The sequence below is a fragment of the Berghia stephanieae genome, chromosome 9 (assembly GCF_034508935.2).
Source record: "Berghia stephanieae isolate SIO BIC M18660-M18661 chromosome 9, UCSD_Bste_1.3, whole genome shotgun sequence".
NCBI lineage: Eukaryota > Metazoa > Mollusca > Gastropoda > Nudibranchia > Aeolidiidae > Berghia > Berghia stephanieae.
Genome location: NC_088368.1, coordinates 19338565 through 19358728, shown reverse-complemented (window position 1 = coordinate 19358728; position 20164 = coordinate 19338565). Strand labels below are relative to the sequence as shown.

At 35.1% G+C, this 20164-nt stretch overlaps 1 protein-coding gene across 1 annotated transcript in view; it reads left to right on the top strand.

The window, feature by feature from the left end:
- LOC144979821 (guanine nucleotide exchange factor VAV2-like) overlaps positions 1-20164 on the top strand; it is a 132752-nt gene that overhangs the window by 64612 nt on the left and 47976 nt on the right. The gene's annotated exons all lie outside the window — the stretch shown is intronic.

Genomic DNA, 20164 nt, shown 5'->3' with positions numbered 1-20164 from the left:
TTTATCCTTTTTTTTTTTTCGTCTTTCAGAGGTATATAATATACTTTAATAAAACAAAGGGGTGTTAAAAAAAAAAAATAAATATATAAAACTTAAAGACAATCATTTATGAATAGTTGGTAAGACAGATAAGACAAAGAGTATGAAAAGTGTCCTGTGTATGCTCACTATTAAATAAAAACAGAATTACTGACAGATACATGAATAGGGGAAATGTGCCAATGAAGGATAAACAACCATGTTATCTTCCTGTATCATTAAAATTTAAAAAAATAAAAAAATAGAGCATTTATATAGAGCAATCAACCACTAAACGTGCTCAAAGTGCTGTACAAGGGGTCCATGGCAACAGCACACTTTACATGTAAGGACGGGGACATGACGCCTGTGTGGCGATTTACAATTTTTTTCGCGGACAGTGAGACAGAACTTTTGTTAACGGTCTCAGGTACTCACTTTTCACGGGTACGGTGAGAGTTAAGTCCAGAAAGTGAGTAAGAGACTTTCCAAGGCTCATCTATGGGCTCGGGCGTGGCTCGACCAGGACCTCTGGTCAAAGTCGAGTGTCATACCACAAGGACCACATAAGCGCATTTTATAGACCAATTTTCAATTTTAGTTTTTTTTAAACATTTTATTGAACCTTAGCCTATTGAGCACTTGACACAGATGTTCTTTTTCTTTTCATTTCTAAGTTCATTATTATGATTATGGTGATATTTTATCGTAAATTTTTTTTTTTCCCTTCTAAATTCATTTTTATGATTATGGTTATAATTATCGTAATTTTTTTTTCTTTTTCGCAGACACATCTTTCTCTTCGATAAGGTCATGTTGATGTGTAAAGCAAAGGTGAGTTGGTCATTCATATTGAGTTGAGTTTATCATTGATGATAGTGATGATAATTGTTATAATTAGTCATTCTTGTAGAGCACCAGCTGTGTGGATACCTTCTTTCTATGCGCCTTACATCGGCCTACACACGCCTTACACCAGCATACACGTTTCCATGCTCAGATAAAATGATTCATGCACACCCACAGAGATGGGCACGGAAAATGTAAAAAAAAAAAACCAAACACACCATGTGACAATGTTATCATGTAGATAGAGCTTATTGAAACATTATTTTGTCTCAGTCCCTGTTCACCCCCCCCCCCCCCCCCCCCACCATCTCTCTCTCTCTCTCTCTCACTCACTCTCTCTCTCTCTCTCTCTCTCTCTCTCTCTCTCTCTCTCTCTCTCTCTCTCTCTCTCTCTCTCTCTCTTTTTTTTTTTCTTCTACTTCCCCCTCTCCCCCACTCTTCTTTTTTTTCCTGACATTCACACTTTTTTCTCTGATAAAATTTGAATTGATCCTTAATTTAAGTGATATTAGTTTTTAAAACAAATTGTCAATCACAAATAGAGCTTTTTCACGTTCTATTCAAGGAAATAACACGGAACTGAATAAAGATTCTTCTTTCTAAGTTTTTTGTCTAACTTTACGTTGTCTTCAATGGAAATCTAATTTGAAGTTAGCTGTCGTTGATGCCTGTTTTATTCTTTGTTTTTTTTTTTCTTTTCTTTTCATCGTTTTCTGTCGTATTTTCACAATAGCAAACTGCTGTAGTTTTCACCACTTGTAATTTTATTAGTTTTGAACTTGAAATTTTCAATTATTTTTTTCCCTTCTTTACGTGCACAGTAGTTTCTGCCAAAATGCACAGCTTGCTAGTCATTTGAAGAGATAAAAAATCATTAATTTGGAACCACATATATCAAAGTGACAAATAAGTTTAGAAGGCTCTGCTGTAGGATAGAAATCTGAACAGGGGTGTAAGAAAACTAATAAATAGAGGTGCCTAAATGAGTCAATAAAATGGAGATAAAGATAAAGGGAGTAAATCTGACTCATGAATGAACAACACAAAACAAACGACGTTTCGGCCTTGGCCTTTATCAAGTAAACACAGAATACATATATATTTATATTAGATTGTCATAATACTATAGAAGAAAAATTGTAAATGTGTGTGTGTGCGTGTGTGTGTGTGTGTTTGTGTGTGCAATGGAAGAGAGAGAAAGAGAGATGAAAAACGATATACCTGTAAGAAAGAGTACCGGGCACAGCAGAAAGGAAAAATACAATGTGATTTTTTTTTTTTGGAGAAGAATTTTTCTTGTATTTTTTTTCTTTTCTGTTTTGTCTGGCGCTGTTCAGATTTCTCTCAATTTGGACCCATGCGAAGATCATTGTAGTAAAGGACCATGCCTTGTTCTTTTAAACTTATTCTTATTGGTTTTTTTTTTTTTCTCGGCTTGTAGGATATGCTGTCTGTAACAATTTCCAAGCAAAAAATAAAAATGAGAGAGAGAGAGAGAGAGAGAGAGAGAGAGAGAGAGAGAGAGAGAGAGAGAGAGAGAGTGTTAAATGTCGCTGTTGACCAGGGACCGCTTGTAAAGCGCTTTGAGCATGTTTAGTGGATATTGCGCTATTTAAAGATCAATTTAAGTTTGTGAAAATCCCTCCAAATATTTGCAGCTGGAGACCATGTAAGGAGTAGTAGGTGAATAAACACATTTGAATTGGGGGATCTTGCCGACAGTTCATTTGCTATAACACTTTCCTCATAAGCAAAGGACCTATAATATCCATCCCTGTTTCCCCTTCCTGACCTCACAACAGTTGATGGGTAGCTGTAATTGTACAATGCTGATCGTTTTCCTCGGATCCGTGGAAATCTGCGATTTTTGAGTCAGAGGAGGAATTTCCTTTTTTTTTTAAAACCAAATGTACTGGCAGTGAGAAATTTGCTGTGTGGTGGAACAAATAGAGTATCAAGAGAGCGTGTGTGTGTGTGTGGGGGGGGGGGATGCTGTAAAAATAATGGGGCTAACAGGCAATCATTAAAAATTTTCCTCCCTTTTCAGTTTTTGGCACCATCAGCACTGATTGTATGTTTTCTGCTTGTGTATGGTCTGCTAGCTAAATTCGATCTAGCCTTAGTTTGTTCTCGGGGTATACCAGTTGGGGAAGCGTGACACAGCAGTATGGTTTTTGCTTTGAACCCAAAAGTTACCAGTCCTGCTGTGCCATGTGGCTTTGAGAGAGTCTTTTTGCAACGCTGCACTGCGTAGATGCTTGGTTTATTTCGAGTCTTCCCTTGGAAAAGACTTCAAACAAATTAAGGAATGAATAAATTTGTTATTATTTTTATGGACTTAAACTAATGTCTTATATATTTCTCCTTCCGGAATTAGTACCGTTTTTTTTGTCACTGGTGTAGGATAGAAATACTAATAAATAGAGCAGGTGTCTAAATGAGTCAATAAAATGGAGATTAAGATAAAGGGAGTAAAATCTGACTCATGAATGAACAACACAAAACAAACGACGTTTTGGCCTTTGGCCTTTTTCAAGTAAACACAAAATACATAAATATTTATATATTTTTCAAGTAAACACAAAATACATAAATATATATATATATATATATATATATATATTATATATATATATATATATATATATATATAAATATAAATATTTATGTATTTTGTGTTTTCTTAAAAAAAGGCCAAAGGCCGAAACGTCATTTGTTTTGCGTTGGTCATTCATGAGTCAGATTTACTCCCTTTATCTTTATCTCTATGTTAGATAGAAATTTGAAAAGGTGTGATTGAAACAGGGTCAAACAATGCAGAGAGAAAAATGCTAGAAAAAAATCAGTCCAACCTCATTGAGTCCCACTTGAGGCAGGCTTCATTTTTGTGATGATTTTTTTTAGGGTATGTTTCTCTCTGCTTTGTCCGGCACCGTTCTATACACGACACCTTTTCAGATTTGTGGGGCAGTGTGTAATTTGGTGGAAACTATTTCAGTTACAAAAAATTATTTTTTATTGTCGTTGTTGTCTCATTGTCAAGTTTTAAACAAAGTCTGCATCTTCCACGAAGTGTAAATAATTTTCACCGGCATAATTTTGTTGCATATCTAGATCCAGTCTTTTATCTTTTCTTCTTTGATATCCATTCTGTCTCTCTCTCCCTCTCTCTCTCTCTCTCTCTCTCTCTCTCTCTCTCTCTCTCTCTCTCTCTCTCTCTCTCTCTCTCTCTCTCTCTCTCTCTCTCTCCACACCTCTGCCTTAATATTTTGTCTCTGAGTGGCTGAACGGTTAAAGGAATGGAGAATTGAATTGTTTAAAATAACGAAAATAAAAAGCTCATGAAGTGCAGAGTCCAGATGTAGTAGTAGTAGTAGTAGTCATCAGCTCTCAAGCAAGCTCTTATTCTTATCCCTGCTTTTTTGTTGAATTGGTCAACTATTTTGAGGTGCATATTTTTGTATGGCCAGTTGTTTTGTTTTTTTTCCTGTTCTTTCAACAAGGTTGCCAAATTTCCGTATGTTTACAGAATTCAGTATTTTATAAACCCTCAGCGAAGTGGCCGAGTGGTTAAGGCATTGCACTGTGATCCGGAGGACCCGGGTTCGAGCCCCGCTTCGGCACTTTCGTGTTTTTTTTTTCCTTGAGCAAGATTATTAATCCCCAATTTGCTCACTTGGACAACATGAGTGATTCCTGTTGACATCAGACATCTTGTTTGATGAGTTATCTATATTCCTTTTTTAATAAACCCCCAGTATATTCTCCAATCACCTGCTGAATGGAATAAAAAAGTTAACTACACAATGTCTTTTGACTGGAGTTCTGCACTCAGAAATGGTTCGATAAAAAAAACCCCCTTATCTCAATGATGTATTGCAGTTCAACATATTTAAATTGATTGTACAGAGTTAGAACAATTAAGGTCACAACATTATGAAAACAAGGAGTTCAAGTCTCTGTTCCAGTCGGTCGATCCGCTTACAATTTTAAAGTATCTGGAGGAATGTGAACTCCTGCAGAAATTGTAAATAAATAATTTTAAAACAACAAACATGTGACGATTATGATTTTATAAAAATTTTATTACAACAGTACACGATTGAGCAGCTATGGCCCCTCCAGGCCGATAAAAATTGATAAAAGACAGAAACCGGTGCTTAAATGACCTAAATAGTGTCGAAAGCGCCGTTAAACACCTAAAAACAAACAAACAAACAAACAATATCTATGTTTTTGCTTATAAAAATTCAGTAAATTTTGTGCTTCCTGACTTGGCAACCCCGTTTTTTAAAAAATGGTGTTGAAATATTGGGAGAGAAAAAAATAAAGTGAGAAGATGTGACTCGTATATAAGGGAACAACACAAAACAAACAACATTGTTTCCACATTTGACGAAATGTGATATTTTGTAAATTTACATATTTGTGTTGGTGTTTTCTGTCTCCTGACGAAGGCCAAGGGCCGAAACGTTGTGTGTTTTGTGTTGTTCCCTTATATATGAGTCACATCTACTCACTTTATTTTTTTCTCTCCATTTTACTGGCTCATTTAGGCACCTCTAGCTTTTGTTGAAATATTTGAATTGTATCGTCTGGTTATTATTTAGGAACAATAAGAGATTGGTGCATCTTGGTGGTTGGAAATGTACTGTAAATGATTGTATTGTATTCCTGGACTTGTTACTATTACATTACTAAACTGATGTTTTCTCTTGTGACTAGGGGTAAACTGGTGATTGGTGATGTACGATTGGATATATATATCTCTCTTTGTTTTTGTTTTTTCTTTTTAGTTAGATTTTTTGGGGATCTGTTTTGTATTTTCTCTCTTACAACTAGTTTTACTATTTTTTTTTGTTTTTCTGTTCCTCTCCACATCCTCCTCCTCTCTGTCTCTCTCTCTCTCTCTCTCTCTGTCCATCTTCCCCTCCCCATCTTTGGCTCTTTCTACCTTCCCCATCTCTTTCTCTCTCTGTGGTATATTTTTCTGAAAAGTCTGACTTTGATGACAAACAAAAAAAAAAAAAGAAGAAAAGAATAAGCATATTGGAAATGTGTTTTTTTTTAATTTTTAATTTTTTTTTTATACACCTCATAGTGCTCCTCCAAAATGTAAGCAAACGACATGGGTCTCTGTCCTCACTGTCTTAAATTTCTGGGCGTAGGACCTTTGAAAGTTTCTCTATCTTTATTGTTGTATCATTTTTTGCCTTTCATATTGATGTATAGGGTAAAATGCTATGCTATGATATTGCGCAATGTCAGGAATTTTCTTTCCTTCTTTCTTTTTTTTTTTTTCATGTCATAAAATAAAATATAGGGTAAGAAAAAAAAATAGGATGATGATGATGATGATATATCTTAATCAGCTGTGAGTGTTTTTACTGTCAGTTTAAGCCATCATTTAGTATATTGTACAGTGCTGATGGTTTTCCTCGGATCCGCGGAAATCCGCGATTTTGGAGTCCAGAGGAGGAATTTCCTCCTTTTAAAAATTACATTTACTTGAAACAATGTGTTAGCAATGAGAGAGTTGATGTGTGGTGGAACACACAGGTGCAGTTTCCCACTCTCCAGAAGTTAGCTAGAGTATCAATGATAGTCTATCATCTTAATTGTTCTAAAAGTGGGGTTTAGTGCAGTAGAAATGGGGCTTAAAGGCAATCATTCAACATTCTCCTACTTTTTCACTTTTTGTCACCATCAGTACTGATTGTTTTTTATGAAACTGCTTTCTTTACTAAAGTGTCCATTGAAGGAAGAAAATAATGATACTTGTAGTCAGCTCTGAGTGTTTATATCTTGTTTTGTGAATGCTTTTTTTACCAAAGTGTCTTCGGAAGAGAGAAAAAAAAATGAAAGATACATTTTGTAATCAGTTGTAAATGTTTTTACAGTAATTCATCATTTAGTATGTATCGTGTTTTATGAAGCAGCTTTCTTTACCATAGTGTCTGTCTCTGGCATAATAATAATAATAATACAGTTGCTTCATTGGAACAATATAGCCCATTACAATAATTATAGAATGGGTTTTTTGGGGATTTTTTTTGTTTGCGACAAATGATTTCCTCTTTTTCGATTTTTGTCACCCTTCATCATCATCATTGCCTTTTTCACCCTGGGTCAGGGTATAGGCCACAGACAAACAGTTTCCATCCTTCTCTATCCTGAGCCAACTTTTTTATCTCATTCCAGGTCTTACCACTTCTCTGTATATCAGCTTCTTTAATTCTTCTCCATGTTCCTCGTGGCCTTCCCCTTGATCTTCTGCCCTGAGGGTTCCAGTCCAATACTTTCTTTGTTATAGTTGAGTCATTCTTTCTAAGCGTGTGTCCAATCCACCTCCATCGTCTTCTTCCTATTTCCTCTCCCACTGGTTTCTGTTGTGTTCTTTTCCATACTTCTTCATTTTTTATTCTATCCATCCATTTTATTCTGAGTAGCTTACGCATGCACCTGTTTACGAAAATCTGTACCCTCCTTATACATGCCTGTGATGCGTTCCAAGTTTCACATCCATACAGTAGGACAGACTTCACGTTTGAGTTGAAAAGTCTTAGCTTTAGTCGAAGGGAAATATCTTTAGTTCTCCAAACTCTGTTCAAAGATGTGAATGCAGCCTGTGCCTTTCCTATTCGTGCTTTCACCTCTGCTTCCGTGCCTCCATCCTTGTCAATTATACTTCCGAGATAGCAGAAAGTGTCTATATCTTCGAGTTCCTGATCTTTTACTTTGATCTGCTCCCTTTGACGCGTACCTATCCTCAAGACCTTTGACTTTGCAGGGTGAATTCTTAGACCAATTGATTCCGAGAGGCTGTTTATAATTGTGGTTTTTGCTTGCATCTGGTCCTGGGTGTGGGACAAAAGAGCCAGATCATCTGCAAAATCCAGATCATCCAACTGTGTCCAGGGGGTCCACTGTATCCCATTTCTTCTCCCTTTGGAGGTTTCCTTCATTAGCCAATCAATGGCAAGAATGAACAGGAATGGAGAGAGCAAGCATCCCTGCTTGACACCAGTCTTAATTTCAAAGCTGTCAGTAAGCTGATCTTCATGTACAACCTGCAACTTGATCCTTCATACATTTCCTTAATGAGGTTTACTATCTTTTCAGGGAGTCCATAATGTGCCAGAATTTTCCACAATGTTTCTCTGTCAATACTGTCGAAAGCCTTCTCGTAATCCAGGAAGTTGACAATAAGAGGAGAGTTCCATTCTATAGACTGTTCCACTATGACTCGCAGAGAGGCAATCTGGTCGGTGGTTGAACGGTTTTTCCGAAAACCTGCCTGTTCGTCCCGCAGTTTAGCATCTGTTGCATTCTTAATTCTCTCTAAAATAATTCGATTGAAAACCTTTCCTGGGATAGAAAGAAGAGTGATGCCTCGATAATTATTACAATTACTGAGGTCCCCTTTCTTTGGAAGCTTGATAAGATGTCCTTCCTTCCAATCCTTTGGGAATATCCCGTCATTCCAGATTCTCTCAAATAGTGGGTGCAGGGCCTCAGCATTTCTTTCCGCATCAACTTTTAGAGCCTCCGGTGGAATCTGGTCTGGTCCAGCAGCTTTCCCCCTTTTCATCTTATTAATGGCACCCACAATCTCTGCTATCGATGGTGGATCACAGCTAATTGGTAGCTCAATCCTTGCAGGCAAAATTTCTGGCTGGTTCTCTGGTGGTGGTCTGTTCAGAAGGCAGTTGAAATGTTCCCTCCATCGTTCAGACTGAGCCTCTTTTCCAAAAATAGTTTTCCCATCTTTGTCTTTGACTGGTATCTCTGGTTTCCCATATTTTCCAGCAAGTGTCTTGGTAGTTTGATAAAGGATCCTCATGTGTCCTCCAGTCGCTGCTGCTTCTGCTTTCTCTGCAAGTCTGTTCATGAATGCTTCCTTGTCTTTCTTCACAGATCTTTTGACTTCCTTAGCTATGGCTCGATACTGCTCTTGTGCATCCAGTCTTGAAGCCCTTGTTCGGCTTGCATTCACTTGTTCCTTCCTTGTTCTCCTCTTTTCAATAAGGTCCAAGGTGGTTGGACTTATCCATTCTTTATGTTCCGATTTCTTTACCCCCAATACCTCGTGGCAAGTTGTTATGTAGACTTCCTTGATCTTTGCCCAATGTGACTCTACATCTATGTCCTCCTCGAGCTCAGTAAGAGGTTGAAATCTATTACTCAATTGTAGTTTGAATTCCTCATTCTTTTCCCCATCAAGTCCATTCACCTCGAATTTTTTTCTTGTATGTGATCTGGCCCCATGTTTTCTGAGTCGGAGCTTAAGCTTTGCCAATAGCAGGTGGTGGTCTGATCCAACATCTGCCCCTCTCCGTACTGTCACATCTTCCAATGAACGTCTGAATCTACGAGAGATACAAAAATGATCAATCTGATTCTCTGTCACACCATCTGGTGAGACCCAAGTTGCTTTGTGGATCCTCTTATGGGGGAACACTGATCCTCCAATCACCAAACTGTTGAATGCACAGAAATTTGCAAATCTCTCACCATTATCGTTCATTTCTCCCATGCCATGACGTCCCATGATACCTTCATAACCTACGTTATCCTGTCCCACTTTTGCATTAGCATCTCCCATCAATATGTTGACGTCTTTCCTTGGCAACTTGTCAATGACTTGTTGTAGCAGACTATAAAATGTATCTTTGTCCTCATCTGTTGCATCGTTTGTTGGGGCATAGATCTGTACAATGTTCATGCTGATCTTCTTACTCCGTGTTGTAAAGGATGCCATGATGATCCTTTCTCCGTGTTGTTCCCATCCTCTCAGTGACTTCTGGGCAAACTTGCTTAGAATTATTCCTACTCCCTGTGTATGAATCCCGTCCCCTCTCCCTGAATATAAAATCTTCTCCCCAGACTTGAGGTGTTTCTGTCCGGATTGTATCCAGTGGGTTTCGCTTACTCCAAGTATATGCAGCCTGTATCTTCTCATCTCAGTCACAACTTGAGAGCTTTTTCCTGCTTCATACATGGTGCGAACGTTCCACGACGCAATTCGAAGCTGCTTGTTTGGCGAAGACGTCATCGGGTCAGCAGAGTCCTTTCGGCTTTGTCTGTTGTCCTTCATAAATTCTGTAATTCCAGAAACTCTTCGGTCGCCCAAGCTTAAAAAAGGATTTGGTTTGTCTGCGTTTCTGTAACGATTTGAGTTTAACGGAAAGGGGTGTTAACCCTTTGCCAACCCCCAACCTGGAGGACCAGGTGACTCGAAGATGGGAGAATCACACACCATTAGTCGCCTTTTACGACACGCTGGCTTGGCGTTGGGCTATTCTTGACCCTCTCAGTTGAGGGACCCCGGACACCACACGGGAGTTTGTCACCCTTATCTCTGATATATTTTTTTTATTATGCCTTTTGCGCCACGATATCATAAGATATCGTCGCCTAAGCATTCCACGAAGGAATATAGATAACTCATCAAACAAGATGTCTGATGTCAACAGGAATCACCCATGTTGTCCAAGTGAGCAAATTGGGGGTTAATAATCTTGCTCAAGGAAAAATACGAAAGTGCCTGAAGCGGGGCTCGAACCCAGGTCATCCGGATCACAGTGCAATGCCTTAACCGCTCGGCCCTCCTATCTCTGATTTAAGTATTTTAAAAAGTATGTATGAAACTGCCAGAGGAGGCAGAGAGAAAAATACTAGCAAAGAAAAAACAAACATCACAAAACATCAGCCTGCCTTGACTAGGTGATTGAACCTCAGACCTCATGGTTATCTGTCAGACGTGTTACCATGACTCGATAGTTGGGCAATTTAATGCCTGTCGTCTTCACAAGGGTATGCGTATCTGCTTGGTGATATATAAATGGCATGACAGGGTAATCCATTTAAAATCTCTCAGAAGTAGATGGCCTGAGGTTAGAAGAGTGTTCAGAACAGACCTTGGGTTTGAAAAACCAAGTTGGGTGCATTCCAATAGTTTTGGTTTACAATTTGATAAAGAAATTGTGTTTGTATTGTTGTTCCAATTAAGCAACTTTCCCATTGAATTGCTGTTATAATTAGGTGCTTGCATTGAATTATAAATCCAGAAATCTTTCAGCAGAGTTTGATTACTTTAAACGTAGTTCTGGCCTATTTTTACTATCTATTTCATCTTCTTTGGAATTTTTATACCATTGTATAGTCTCTTTTCTCATGTACTACCCATCTATATGTTTCTATATTATATAGAATGTAAACATCTGTATTTGTTCCCTTGTGTGTATTCCCCCATTTCCTCCTTCACTACCTAGATGGTGGAAAAATTGCTTTGGGTAAGATGATGCAGAGAATGCTACCGCTGTCACTTCTGCTGCTGCTCTCGCTGCTGCTGCTATTGCTGACATTGCTCAGATCCTGTGCTTATTTATTCTTCTTTTCGCAATGCAATATATAACAACTCTGATATTAACTCTCTCATGTTCGTGGACAAATTGATGCCTCTCTTTCTCCTCAATCTGATATTATGTCGAGTTGAATCAGATGATGAAAAGTGAATTTAAATAAGCTGAAATTGGCCAGTGGAATGACATTTTACTTGATAATTGCTTAAATTTTTTTTTGCTTTTTTCTTTATGAAACAAAAATGTTGTTGGCAACATCTCATATTTCTGGCTATTTTTACAATCTGAATCGTCTCGACATTTTACTGTTTTGCGGCAATGGTTCACAATTTACTTGAATTTTATTTTCATCTTGAACACTAGAGAGTTAATCAATTTGATTTGAATCATTATATTCAACTGTCAGACATCTATATCGAGGGTGATCCATTGTTAACTGTAACTAGTGCAATGTGCGATGAAATTTATTGTTTTAAACTTATATATTAATGTTAAAGCCCATTCTCTCCCCTTATCCTTATGAAGTCACCAACCAACATAGACTAACCACAATCCCATTATATAGCAGGACTAGTCATGTGATCTCAACACACATAACCAATTAGTTTGAAGCGAGGCCATTCTAACTGTGTTTTTCCCAAAATCATCTCATGTCACTTACACGGTTAGAGTGAGACACCCTCAATATAGGTTTTTGTTTTTTCTTCCATTACATAATATCAGCTCATTATTTTTCCTTTTTTTTTTCTTCTTTTTTTTTAAAATGTGTTTACCACCAACTTATATTGGATGCTACAGCAAATCTCTGAAACTCGGATAACTTTATAAATAGATAATTTTAACATGTCATAGTTGATAAATTCCATGTGGGTGAACGTTTCCGTTCTATTCGTTGATTTTTATTTTTTAAATTTTTTACTTTGAAGTTGAATGTCTTTTATGTGCTTTGGATGTTAGCTTTTAACAATAATAATATACTTATGTACAGATTTTTATAACCTTATCCCATAATGTTTTGAGTTATTCGAGATTTAGAATTGTCTCATTTCATTTGATATGTTTACTCACCCTGTCTCACTAAGGTTATTGTTATTGGTCATGTGACTTTTTCTTATTATCCAATGCATCGATGTTGTAAATTTTGTACTTATTATTATTGTCATCGTCATGGTTTTTTTGACTTTCATTTTCCTTCATTGAATTACAATACAACTGTGGTAAAGATTTAGGCATGCTGCTAGGGAACTATTTTTAGCAGAAGTGGAACGAGGTAGGGATTATGGAAATACAAATCAATAGCTTTAGTAGGAATATAAAAAATGAATGTTTTAGATAAATATTTTCCTCTTACTCCTCCTCATTCATATTCATCATCTTTTTTTTTTCTACTTCTTTTTCTTTATGTTTTCTTTGTTTTCTTCTTCTTCTTCTTCTTCTTCTTCTTCTTCTTCTTCTTCTTCTTCTTCTTCTTCTTCTTCTTCTCCTTCTCCTTCTTCTTCTTCTTCTTCTTCTTCTTCTTCTTCTTCTTCTTCTTCTTCTTCTTCTTCTTCTTCTTCTTCTTCTTCTTCTTCTTCTTCTCCCTTTTCCTCCCTTTTCCTCTTCTTCCTCCTCCTCTTCCTCCTTCTTCTCCAGTGAAACCCAGTATTGCTGTTGATGCATAAGATTTCTAAATTGTTTTTAAATTGTTTTTCACCACCATAGACACATCATTTTACTCTTCCGTTCCAATGCAGATTGGCAAGGTTATCTGCCAAACCGTTGACAGAGATTTGTTAATTCTAATTTTCTAGTTTTTTTTTAAGCTCTGCTAATGCAGATATATTCAGCCATAATATGATGACTGCAACTAATCTCTATTCATGCCTTTCATTGCATTACTCTGCATCACTGTGCATACAATACATCTGCTTGTGAAATCCGCGGCGGGTACAATGAGATAATGCATTTTTGATAAAGCAAATGGACTCATTTTGTTGTCATTGATCTTAGGTACTATCATAACTATGACATTTGGTCACTTTAATGATATATATATGTGTTATACATTTTATGTTTTAAAAAAATTATCTATAAATAATCAGTGGTTTTGGGATAAATCATGATTTTAGCACATGTGATGGAATGTAAAATCCATCATTTCAGCACATATGATGGTATGTAAAATCCATCATTTCTATGCACTGCGTCGTCAATACTTTTTTTTTGATGTGCTACTATGTCAAATTGTTGCTTAATAAGATAATTCATGAAATCGAAGACGATATAATGATTATGATTATTACCTCTGTCAAGTTTGATAAGAATGAACATTTTTTATAACAAATTTATTCCATTGCAAATATTGAGTAAGTATAAACACATTTTCAAATGTGCGCCCAAGAGAGTTAATCATCTCAGTTTTTCAGGTCGTGAGGCATCAAATGATTTATGACCCACTATCTCAAAAAATCTCAAAGCTTAATTGTGTCAAGGTGATTTAGATGCTAAAAATTGAGTGTGTTATGTATTTATGAAACTTGGGCCAACTGGTTTGTTATGAGGAGATAAAAATAGAACATAACTTTAAAAAAAAAGAGAGTGAAATGCTAAACTGTCATATTTCCAATTATTTGTGATCTCCAGTCTCAAAATGTTTTTTTGTACTTGAGTGAAAATAGAATTCATTGTCAATAAAATGAAAATTAGGATAGAATTTTTTGTTTTTGTTTTGGGGATAATTTTTTTTTTCTTTTTTTTCTTTCTTTAAAAAAAATAATTTGTATCAAGGAGAATGAATATTGTTTCATAAATTGCTGAATCTGAAATTGTCGTATTTTTGTTTGTTGTCGGCTTCACCCTGACACAATACCAGTTTGGCATAGTGGGTCACGTATTAACTCTCTCTCTCTCTCTCTTGAGTTCAACATGTTTGAAAACCAAACAATTTGTTCAATTGCTCATTCATATGAATTAGAGAGTTAACCCATTATTTTATTTTAATTTTGAACATCTGTTCATCTAGACGTAATACCAGGTAATTGAAAGGGTGTGTCTCGTTTTTCATTGTTAACGCAAACTTTTATTATTTTGTAATGTATTCAAACTTGATGTACAATTCACTCAGGGATATCCACCCATTATGTTTGATACTCCACATGAAATACGATCCATCTAGTTTTTAAATTTATATTTTGGTTATTTAGTCGGTTGTGCCATACAATTAAAAAATCAAGAATTTGAGAAAAGAGACGCCTACTGAAAAATCTTTATATTTGATGGTGATTAAAAAAAATATTAAAAAACAATTTAAAGTAGGTGAGATGTTTCAATTTGATTCACAATCATTAAAGGTTGAGATGTTTCAGATTTCCCCTTTGTCAAAATATTAGACTAAAGACGAATATGAGGTGAGATGTTTGTGACATATCCAAAATATCTAATCTTCCTCTTCTGCAAAGATTAAAAACTTCCTCAAGATTTTTTGGAATCATTTTCAATACATATTTGTTGATTACTTATTCTGTCTACGTCATTCTTAGGGGCCTTCGGAATATGAATCTTTTGAGCGCATTCCATCACTATATTATGTTTATTTTCCTTAACAACACCATCCTATCACCTCACACTTTTGTCTCCAGGGGTCTTATTCATGGTCTGTTCTGTTGACAAAGGGGAAACATTTTTTTTTGGTGTGATTTAAATTGAAGCCTTTTACCCCTTACTTTTTAATTGTTTGTCTTTAATACTTTTTCACTTTAAGCAGCATCATTTGTGTACTTGATTAAATTTGTAATGTTTTTTTTTTTTTGGGGGGGGGGGGGGGGGGGGGGGGGATTTTAATCGATTCAGTGCCAGATATGATTCCACTCTACCAGGACAAAACACTTAAAAAGTACTTTTAGACAGAAGACTTTTTCCACTTTATGTTTTATGCTGTCTCAATATCGTACCATGTCGAAGTGTAACAGATGCCGAAAAAATTGACTTTTGTCTAAATCATTAAATTTGATTTGAACTGATATGGCTGTTTTTGAGAGATGTGGTGTAGTTTTCGTAACTACTGAACTCTCAAAATCAAAAAATGTTGTAATTTTAACAGATTTTACTTACAAATTCTATTTTTGGTACTTGGTTTACCCTGTAAAAAAAAAAAACAAACCCAAAAAAATGAATAGAATCAGTGGACCATATATGATCCACAGTCTTAAAACTTTATTATGTCTGGATGAATTGAACCCAGAAAATTGAATTTAAAATTAAGATGATAATAAATATGAACTTTGAGATTTTATATATTCTCCAGCATAACGAAGATAAATTAACCTAAGGTTTCAATTTGTGTCAGTAAATTCCATTTCCAGCCTCTAGTTCGTCCAGATATAAATACTGTTTTGAGACCTTGGGTCACAAAAATTGATAAGATTCAGATGAAATCTTGTCAAAAAGTTCTTGGGGACAAAAGAAACAGACTTTTCTCCGTTACCGACAGTTTTGCCATTTCAATTGTGTTTGTGGCTTTGTTTCGGGTCAGAGTCAAATGAAATCTTTTCAGCTGCATTGAAAACATTTCCGCTTTGTTATACAAAACAACAGATATCACTTATTGGTGATCGCTTCTAATTACTTGCATGAATATGTCATTTTTTGATGGAGCAGAATGTCAGTGGGGGTTAAAAATAAAATATGTGGAAAAAGTGTATTCTTTATAAAGTAAATATTTGAGAACTTTGTTAAAATTGTCTCATTGGCATTAAAAACATTACAACGGAAAAATGTTTAGCCAAAACTATTAATTTATAGACAATTAGTGAAATCATTAACAAAAAAACAACAACAAACAAAAACAAAAACCTTTCCACTCCCCCCCCCCTTGAAAGGCTTGACAAAAGTCATCAATGAAATTTACTTACCTTATTCAGTTTTCTGATTGACTTTACCCCTGTGTGTATGACGACATTTTCCTCCTGCATTGAAATATTCACCTAAAGGATGTGTGATCATTGACTATGTGTTTCGATTTTTTGTTGGAATGTACTGTTCATATTATGAATGACAAACCATCATCCCTTTTTCAGCTGTCTTTTTTTTATTCCTTTTTTAAAAAATTGTTTATTTAGTTGAATGAATATTATTAGGATTTTTGAGTTGAATTTTGGTAGCAGTTTTTGCATGTCTCGTTACTGTGTATATCCAGCATGTTTTTAACCCTAGAGTTCATTGCTCTTGATTGGTTTGTTTGTATATTGTTCGAATGATGAGGTCATGCCAAAAGATGGTTTTTGTGATGGTTGACACTAAATGGTATCAATACAAAGTTATTTTGAAAACCTGTGGAAGGATTTTGCATTAATCTAATAATAATAATAATAATAATGATATACTTTATTCATCCAAAAAATTGAAATTCGTTTACAGAAGTGGCATGGATAAAATGTATAAACACAAAGTTGAGAATCTATGGCGACAATGTATACATATATATATATTTATGCAAATGAACTAAAATGTAAAAATATACAACCAAGAACCAATAGCAACACTTAATATATTAATTTGATAAATTGAGATCGGCCATACCTCTGGCCTTTAGTCTATTTCATTTATTTTTCTAGGTCAAGTAATAAACGATGAATAAAAAAAGATCTAAAAATTTCCAACCAAATTTAAAGCAGTAACAGGTTTTTAAACGGTGCAGTGTTGGAAAAGTGTTGGGATTTTGATAGCTCAGTTGGTAGACTTCACACGATAAAGGACTGGGATTGATCTCGGGTTCAAGTAGGGGATTTCATTCTTACTATCCTGTCCACCATTTAGTGATTGGGTTTAGCTGGGGTTTTTTTTAGATCTGGTGGAAAGTACTTTGCATTAGACTAGCATCCTATCCAAAGGGTAACCAGCAATTACTATTGTTCGTTTAATGCTGTATTAACAGGGGGATGAATTCCGACTCCATGGGCTTTATGGCTCTGGAAGACCACTAGTGCAAAAAAGTATAGACAAAGTTGATACTTCATCCACATTTTTTCAGTGCTTCCTTTTCGGTACTACACTGTCAATATTTGTAGTACTTTTCTTTTATACTTTTTTTTTTTAAAACAGGAAAAAAACAGCTGAAGACTTTATGTTTCCACAGCTTTTTCAAAATGATTTAATATCAATGACTTTTTTTTTTGGTGTCAAATGTTACAAAAATGATCCTTGAATGCTTGTTTTGATTACGTCATAACAATTGTCAGTATTGAATACAGAAGGATTACAGTGGCAAGTGTTTTAAGGCGATGATGAAAGTCACACAACTCATTGTCGTAGTCAGTCGATTATCTTTGGTAGGCACAGGGAATACTAAGCTGTTAGATGCTGTTTACTTTTAAAAGTATTGGAACAAAAATGACTTTTAACTGCTACAAAAAAACAAAAAGAAAAAAGGGAGAGGTCTACAAATTGTTTATCAGCCAACGGCAAAAAAAAAAAAAAAAAGTGTGTCCCTGAGATAATCAGTCGCAAAGTGAAAATTTTTGTTTTGCGTTGTTTCTCATCTTTTGAAAGCCCAATGTCTCCTGAGCATTTTAATCATTATTTGAAGCAAATCGGGTAATTTTTCTGAAATTATGATCATATGCATGGCCTAGGGTGTGTGAAACTCTAATTTTGAGAAAATCGCTTCCAAAGTTGACAAGAGTTGATATTAAGTATAAAAATTACCTTCATAAAAAAAAACATTTTTTTTAGGAGTAGAATTCAATTAAAATATTTCATCAATATGTAGAAAAATGTTTGATTTAACGATTTCTGATGACAACTCATTATCCATAAAAATGACCTCTTGACTAAAATTGTCAATATCTCCGTTCAAAGTGTTTCACCATGCGACTGATTATCTTGGGGATGCCCAAAAAATTAGTAATACTCTACTGAAACTCCATTGACTTTGTGTAAAGTTTTACTGTTTTAATTAGTTTTGTATAGACTTAAGGGCTTGAACTCAGCTGGTCGCTGGCTCAGATAAGTAAGTTATTATTAGTTTTGGTGTTGGTTGAAGAAGGGTTTTGAGCCTGAATCATTCCGTGTTAAGTATTTTATTCTTTAGTGAAAATGTGACACTATTTTTTTCTTTTATATTTAATACTTTATTATACTTTATATCGTGCACAAATAGGCATTCTGCTCACACGTCATAAAACATATTATATACATTTCAACACTATCGCATTATTATATTCTGATATTTACTCTAAGAAAAAAAAAAGGATTTAGATGTTTATTTTGTAATCTGCTATTCAAAATAACTCACCATGCTCTTTTGACAACACTAAGACTTTAAAGTGCTTGAAATGAAATGAAATGAGAGAGAAAAGTTCTTGATCATTGAGGACATATTTCTTTTAAAATATTAGATTTGAACTTTAATTATTTAATGGTATTTTATATTTAAAAGCACAGTTTATAAATGAGACTTAAGACAATTTTTTTTGTGTTATTTGTTAATCTTTGGAATCCCTGTTGCTCAATGGTTAGAATAGCACTTGCCTCACACAAACAGGAACTGGTATTGAACTTCGGACCTTCCTGTATATTCAATTCATAGTAGCTGGGGTGTTAGATCTTGTACATGTGCCCTGAGATAGACAAAGAGTCCTATCCAAAGGGTGGCAAGCAAGCGATTGGCACTTTCTGTATATTGGTGGTACAGAAACCTAGATAAAGCCTGGTTTGATAGGATTATCACTATTATGTTGATCTTATTGATGACACAAAAATAATATAATTTAAACAATAACAGGCACTGCTTTATAAATCTGTCATCATATTTCCATCACAGACGTATTAGATTGATTAATTGGTAACACAGTAGAATCTGTTTAAACCGAAATTCTGGGGTTTAAAATAAGTTAAAAGACAAAGAGGAAACTCGCACAATTTATCAATGTCTTTTTGGTTTAGCCGGTTTTTCGGTTTAACGGCTTTCGGTTTAAACGGATTCTACTGTATTTTAAACTCAGAAAAAAAATTATAGATGGAAGAGGCTCATAAATCAAATCATGATTGGAATGGAGAAAGGTAGAGAGGTTTGAAAAACCCTAGAGAAAGTTAATTAGTGGTGAAAAGGATATGACTTGGGCATGCCTTAGGGATTAGCAAAAACCAGAACCCTCTCTCAATTTACGCCCGACCTCTTCAGGTCAAAAAATCATGTCAGAGACAGAAAGAGAAGAAGATGGAAGAAGTTGACCCAAGAAAGGATATCCCATAATTCTTCAAAACTGATTTGTTTTACATTTCCCTTCTTGTTATGAAAACGTCCAAGTCAAGTTTGGTTTAGCACACATTGTTGGTGTTTCATGTTAATTCTTATATATTTTGATAAAAAATGAAGGATTTTAAAATGTAAAAGGTTTTATATGTTTTTAAAATGTTGTCTTAGTAACATTGTCAGTACCTTTTTATAACGTGGATAGCTCTCATGCCCATGTAAGTGACTGATCGTGTCAAAATGGTATTATGTTGGGATGAACTCGATGCTAAAAAGTTGAACTAAAAGTAGAATGATTAAAAAATGAACTTTTGGTTTTTAGCACTCTAAAATACTATATTCATCCTCCACAATAAAATAAAACGTATTAATTCAACCCAAGACTGGTACTTTTGGCTATATAAATTCATTTTTCCACATCATCATTTCATCATCTTGACATAATACCCTTTTGAGGCAACAGGTCACATAGGTTATATATTTTCATCGTTTGTATTGACTGTTGCATAGGATTTGTATCTGAAGAAAAAAAAAACTCTTTTCTTGTGTTGTTGTATTACCTTTCTGGATAGTGAATGCTCTCCATTATGCTAAATTGAATATGATAAACTACTTTTATCGTTAACAATCCTTTCCATCTTTTGTGACAATTGATCCAAAATCTTCCTTTTATTTTTCTTCTGAATTTTCTATCAATTTCATC